Genomic DNA, 6000 nt, shown 5'->3' with positions numbered 1-6000 from the left:
GGGTTGGGGTTAGGAATAGGGTTAGGGTTACAGATAGGGTTAGGGGAAGGGGATATTGCTAGGGCTATGGTTAAGATTGGGGTTGTGGTTAGGGTCAGATTTGGTGATATATAAGTTTGTGGTTAGGGTTAGGGGTGTGGTTAGGGTTAAATTGAGTGATTTATAGGTTTGTGGCTAGGGTAAGGGCTGGAGTTAAGAAAATAGGCTTGGGGTTAGGGATATTGTTAGGGTTACAGATAGGGCTACGGGTAGGGTTAGGGTAAGGGTTAGGATTGGGGTTGTGGTTAGGGTTAGTGATATATAGGTTTGTGGTTGGGGTAAGGGACAGTGGGGGGGAGGGATATTCTTGGCGTTAGGGTTAGGATATTGTGAGTGTTGGTGTTTGGGTTAGAGAAAGGGACAGTTTTCGCTATATATCCACATCAACATTTGACACAACTGAAAATACGACAACTCAAGTCAACATATTAAAATGTGTTATAAAAATGACAGGAACAGTTAAGAATAGGTTTGGGGTTACAGATAGGGATAGGGCAAGGGTTAGGGTTGGGATTGTGGTTAGGGTAAGGTTTAGTGATATATAGGTTTGTTGTTAAGGTTTGGGGTAGGGTTATGATAATAGGGTTGGGGTTAGGGATAGGGTTAGGGTTACAGATAGGGTTAGGGGTGGGGTTAGGGATAGGGTAAGGATTGGGGTTGTGGCTAGGGTTGGTGATATATAGGTTTGTGGTTGGAGCTAGGGTTAGGGGTAGGGTTAGTGGTTAGGATTGGGGTTGTAGTTAGGGTTAGTGATATATAGGTTACTAGGGTTAGGGGTAGGGGTAGGGTGTGGGTTAGGATCAGGGGTGTGGTTAGGGTTAAGTTTAGTGATATATAGGTTTGTGGTTAGGGTAAAGGCTAGGGTTAGGAAAATAGGGTTGGGGTTAGGGATATTGTTAGGGTTACAGATAGGGCTAGGGGGAGGGTTAGGGAAAGGGGAAGGGTTAGGATTGGGGTTGTGGTTAGGGTTAGGGACATTGGGGTGAGGGATATTCTTGGCGTTAGGGTTAGGATAGTGTGAGTGTTGGTGATTGGGTTAGAGAAAGGGAAAGTTTTCGCTAGATATCCACCTCAACATTTGACACAACTGAAAATGCGACAACTCAAGTCAACATATTAAAAATATGTTATAAAAATGACAGGAACAGTGCTCACTTTTCAAGTAAAGAGGCTTGCTTCACAGGGCAAAGTATTGGAATAATTAAACCATGTATCAGATCCACCACACAACTGAACATTTTAGTCCTATTTATCAGAACTGTTGGTGTTCCCCATTCACTCCAAACCCCTGGGAAAAATGGCCTACACCATACCATTAAACTTAACCAAAACCTAACTAAACTTAACCAAAACCTAACTAAACTGACAAGCCAAAAAAAACTAACGCGGTCCCTCCCAGAATCCACGCCAATTCACGAACTTTCTGGTCTTCCGAAGGCACGTAGAAATCAGACAACTTGGGCTCCGGCGGCAATGGCATCAATGGTCAATTCCGAATAAGCGCGCAACGCCTCGTCTACGTATGTAAATTCACGCTGACTCGCGTGTTCTTGCCTCATGCGCTCGTTTAAGAAATCTAACATATGAACTCGCCGAGTTTCCCGGTCTTGTTTTGCTCGTGCCAGTTATTCCAAGGCTAAATCGTGTCGTTTACGTTCCTCGTCTACTCGTTTTTGACTTAAGATGCTGAATAAAAAAATTGGAGCCCGGTAATGCCAATGCGTTTACTATAGCTCCTCCTACCATCATTAAAGCACTTGCCATTATAAAATATGTATTTTAAAACATGGATCAGGAAATTAAAGAGCAGTTGATAGAAATTCAAACGGATCAAATAAACATCGAGGGTATGCTAGGCGACATGCTGATATTGATCACAACTCTGACAAGCTTTTAGAGATCCAAGAGGTACTTGAAGAAATGAGACATCAAACGTTTCACAAGCGGGGTAAATATGTCTTTACGGCAGGTGTATCACTGGTCGCGTTGTCTTTCAAGTTTATGATTTGGAAGTAAACCGGTTAAAATATAAAAACGGATCATGAAATAGTCTATTACAAAACATGAAGAGTCAATACGCAAAGAAATTGTACCCAAGACGCAGGCTAAAAGTTCAACGAGCTATCAAGGGCGAAAGACGCCATTACAAGTGAGAGGACACGTGTATTCTTCTTCTATTTTCTTACACGCTTCTGGGGGAGGTTTTACGCCAATTAATTCATAAAGCTGTTCAATATATGACGATATGTCCATGTTTATAATTACTTATTTGTGTAATCTAAGTTTAAGTTTAACTTTAAGTTTATTTTAAAAAAGCTTCAATTTGTAAACTATGGATAAAGAAAAGGACAAAGAATTTTCAAAGTTGTTTTACAGCCCACAAGGCTATTGGAAGGGTGAAAGTGCCGTGAATCAGTTGCATCAAAAGATGGGTGCAGACAAGTCGGTTATCATAAACTGGTTAAGAAAGCAACCCATCTGGCAAATTTATCTACCCGCCTCCGGGTATACATACCCAGGCCAACGACGTTGCAATCAGAATCGGCCAAACCCAATGAGACGCACCAGATGCATGTGTTGTATATGTGTTGTATAGTCGACATGGCATGAGGAGGCCGAGCAGTTGACGAGTAAAACGGCAGAACAAGCGTTAGAAGCCGTGGAAAGGATTTACAAAAGGTCACCTTTTACTTGGCCTAAATTCGCCATGGTGGATTTGGGATCGGAATTTAAAGGCGAGTTTAAAAGCTTGTGTAAACAAAAGCGTACAGATACAAGTGGGTGAACCCGGAGTCCATCGATCCCAGGGAATCGTCAAACGGTTCAATAGGACGTTGGCCGATTGGTTATCAATACGCACAAGAAATGCTAAGCCCAGATAAACGAAATGTAGAATGGGTAGAACGTCTGTCCCGGGTCGTTAAATCGCTCAACAAAGAAAAAACAAGATTTATTGACACGACCCGCTCACGCTGTTAAATTACACCAAGCGAGACAAACGCCTGCTGCACCCCCGGGGGCTCCCAAATAGAACTTTCCCAAAACGTTTTGGTTAGATATTTGTACTACTCGAGTGAACAAGGTGACACCGTCAGATGGGCAACCGATCCCGTCTGGTCCGTCGACATTTATCAAATCGAGAAGCGCACGAGTCGGATTAAGCGGGTCAATGGCAAAAGGGTAAAAACAGGGCCTACTTTATATTATTTGTTAGACGGACCCAAACGGAGTTTCGTCAGAGAAGAACTTCAAGTAGTACCCGAGTTGAGAGTTTCTTCCTTATTTACACAGTCTGCAGTAAATACCCATTCGTAAATGAGCGATAGATTTATAATGTCCAACGTATCGATGCTATTTGGTAATAGATAACACTTTGTGTCTAAAGGCGACAGACTCAGTTTATTTTGCGTGACGGTAAATAATTGGTATTTGTCTGATCTGAACAGTTGCTGCTTAGAAAAGTGTTGTAGCCGTTCAAACGTTTTTGTAACTCCTTTCGCCTTCTTCAAATTTTGCTTCCGATATCACTTGACCACCAAATTCATCTTTCATTTTGCCGATAACTTTTTTGTTTGTCGGGTCGTATAACTCGTGTTGTAATAGAAGTCGTACATTAACGTTTTGGACAGATCTAACACGCTTACGCCGCAGTAAATAGGTTTATTCAACTTAGTTATTATGCGATACATTTCGGCAAATGCGAGATGGCACTCTTTGAACGGTATAGTCGTTTTATAGAGTGGTTTAGAAGTTAGTTTCTTGAATCGATCGGCGTCTTGTAGGTCTCTTAAGCAGGCGCCCGTTGATGCGGTCTCTTACATTTTGTATTGTTTGCCAATTACCTAATTGTTCATTAATTTGAAGAAGTCTTTCTCGAACTAAGGTTAAGCGAATTTACGTTACCTTTTATCCAAGGTGCCTGTTGAAAAGACATCACTCAGTGGACTGTGTCCAAAGTCGCCACCAGCTTGTCTACGGAGGTAACTCTTTCTCCGTTTTGTATAAAGTCTTTCTGGTAATTAACCAGCCATTCGTTAGGGACTGAGATGTTTTCAGGTGCCAGTGGAAAGTCGTTGTGTAGGTTGTGTAAGTGCTGTGGGTAATCGAGCGTGACTTCGAGCATGTAGCCTTTCGAAGCATACGATGTACTGGGAAGTAAACGTGGTTGTGCCTTTTACCCACTGAAATTTCCTAATGGGTAACGGTTGACTCATGGCCCAACCGTATAAGTTATTCGCATCGAGGTATATAATGTACTACGTCTGAATGTCTGGGTCGTAGTCTTTTAAATCGATATTATTAGCTTTTGCGTCACATTTTGCACCAACGTTAGAGATGCCGCCTCGTTTAACCCGTTCGAAAAAGAGGTGTTTGTTGATGTTTGTCAAAAGCTCCAGTTGAACGCCAGAATGTTTCAACAGCGCATCCCATGATAAACCTGGTGATGTGTAGTAGTTGGCCTGGTCTAAACCGTTATTCTTTTTGTAAACTTTCCAGAAGTTTTCAAATACACACTCCAACAACAAGGTGTTCGTTTCAACATAGAGATCGTGGCAGTCCCCAAGGGTTAGACGGCCAAACGTTTGTCATACATTTTGGGCTCAGGAATGTTCTTCTTCACTTACGGTCTGCTGTTTCAAGGAGCTATAAAAAGCGTCTCGAGTTGGTAGGCCAGTTTCTTTAAATCGGTCAAAGGATTCGATGTGTTTGTATGGGTAAATGCCTTTCCCGAAAAGCAAGTGCGTGTTGTTTGGAAATCTCTCGCGGAGCAGGTTAAAATCGCCGGGAAACAATTTTTGACCAATCGATCGAGTGATGCAACGAGTGATGAAACGAGTCTAGAAACCTAAGTTGACCAAATGAGAACGAAATGTAATTTCGGTGTTTTTGGCAATGACATTGATTTCACTTCCGTTGAACGCACGAGCTCCTTGTATAATTAAATGTGCGTCATATTTCTCTAAATTGTGTAGCACGACCGGAATGGGGTTTGCTTGGGTATGACTTGGAGTTTGGGATTGCAATTGGCACGTGCTGGGCCCCGGTATTTACCTGTCACGTGAAAATGTTCGCGGACATTTCTAAACTTGTTAATGAGTTTCTCACAGCTCATTCAGTTGTACTCTGTGAAACCGCGATCGTTTTTAAACCAAAAGCCGCTTTTTGGTCTTTTGTCTTTGGCTCATCTGGGAATATTAGGACATTGACATTGTGATTGTTTGTTTGAATTAATGTACCTTTCACATATCCAGCAGACGTTGCATTTATCGTGCAGTCTATGTTGCTCGGGTGTCCAAACGAGGGTCTTTGGATCGACAAATGTTTCGTTAATCGTGTGAACTTCTCTAGATAACGATTGTACGAAATGAATGGCTGCGTCTTGGCCTCTGTATGTTTCGCGGCTGGTATACACACCGTCACATCGAACGACTGCGTAAGAGTAGCCGCAGGGCTTGTGGTGTTGTGTTTTGATCGTGTTTAATGGTTCTGGTGGGAGACGCTCTAAAACAGATTCGAAATCCGCGTACATGGCGAACGGAGCGTCTTGTTTATTTTTGTAGTTTTCAAACTTAAGAGTGTGTTGACCCTTTATCCCTTTATCCGTATCCATTCCTTGGCAATATTCTTGGTGTTTGCCGAGTCTTTCTTCCGTTAATTAAAACACCAATATGATTTACCGTTGTGATTGCTGACGTCACCCATTAACCGAGAAAACTTTTAATCCAGCAATAATGACTCGTTTCACCTCGGTTAAAATAAATTAAGTTGATTGGATCGGCTTTGTGTTTAGTTTTGTGAAGTATGTAGACAGTGTCCTTCCCTGTGTAACCAAATATGTTGATTTCTAAGTTGTTTTGTGATTCGGTGAGTGAAATTTGTGAGATAGGTGTTGGAAAGTCCACGTTTATGAAATTTAAACCATCTTCTGTTGTATACGTCGAGGTGCGTTCGTTGTTTATT

The sequence above is a fragment of the Acanthaster planci genome, linkage group LG12 (assembly GCF_054643075.1).
Source record: "Acanthaster planci isolate LZ-2023a linkage group LG12, COTS_SCS, whole genome shotgun sequence".
Classification (NCBI taxonomy): Eukaryota; Metazoa; Echinodermata; class Asteroidea; order Valvatida; family Acanthasteridae; genus Acanthaster; species Acanthaster planci.
Note: the sequence above shows the minus strand (reverse complement) of the source record.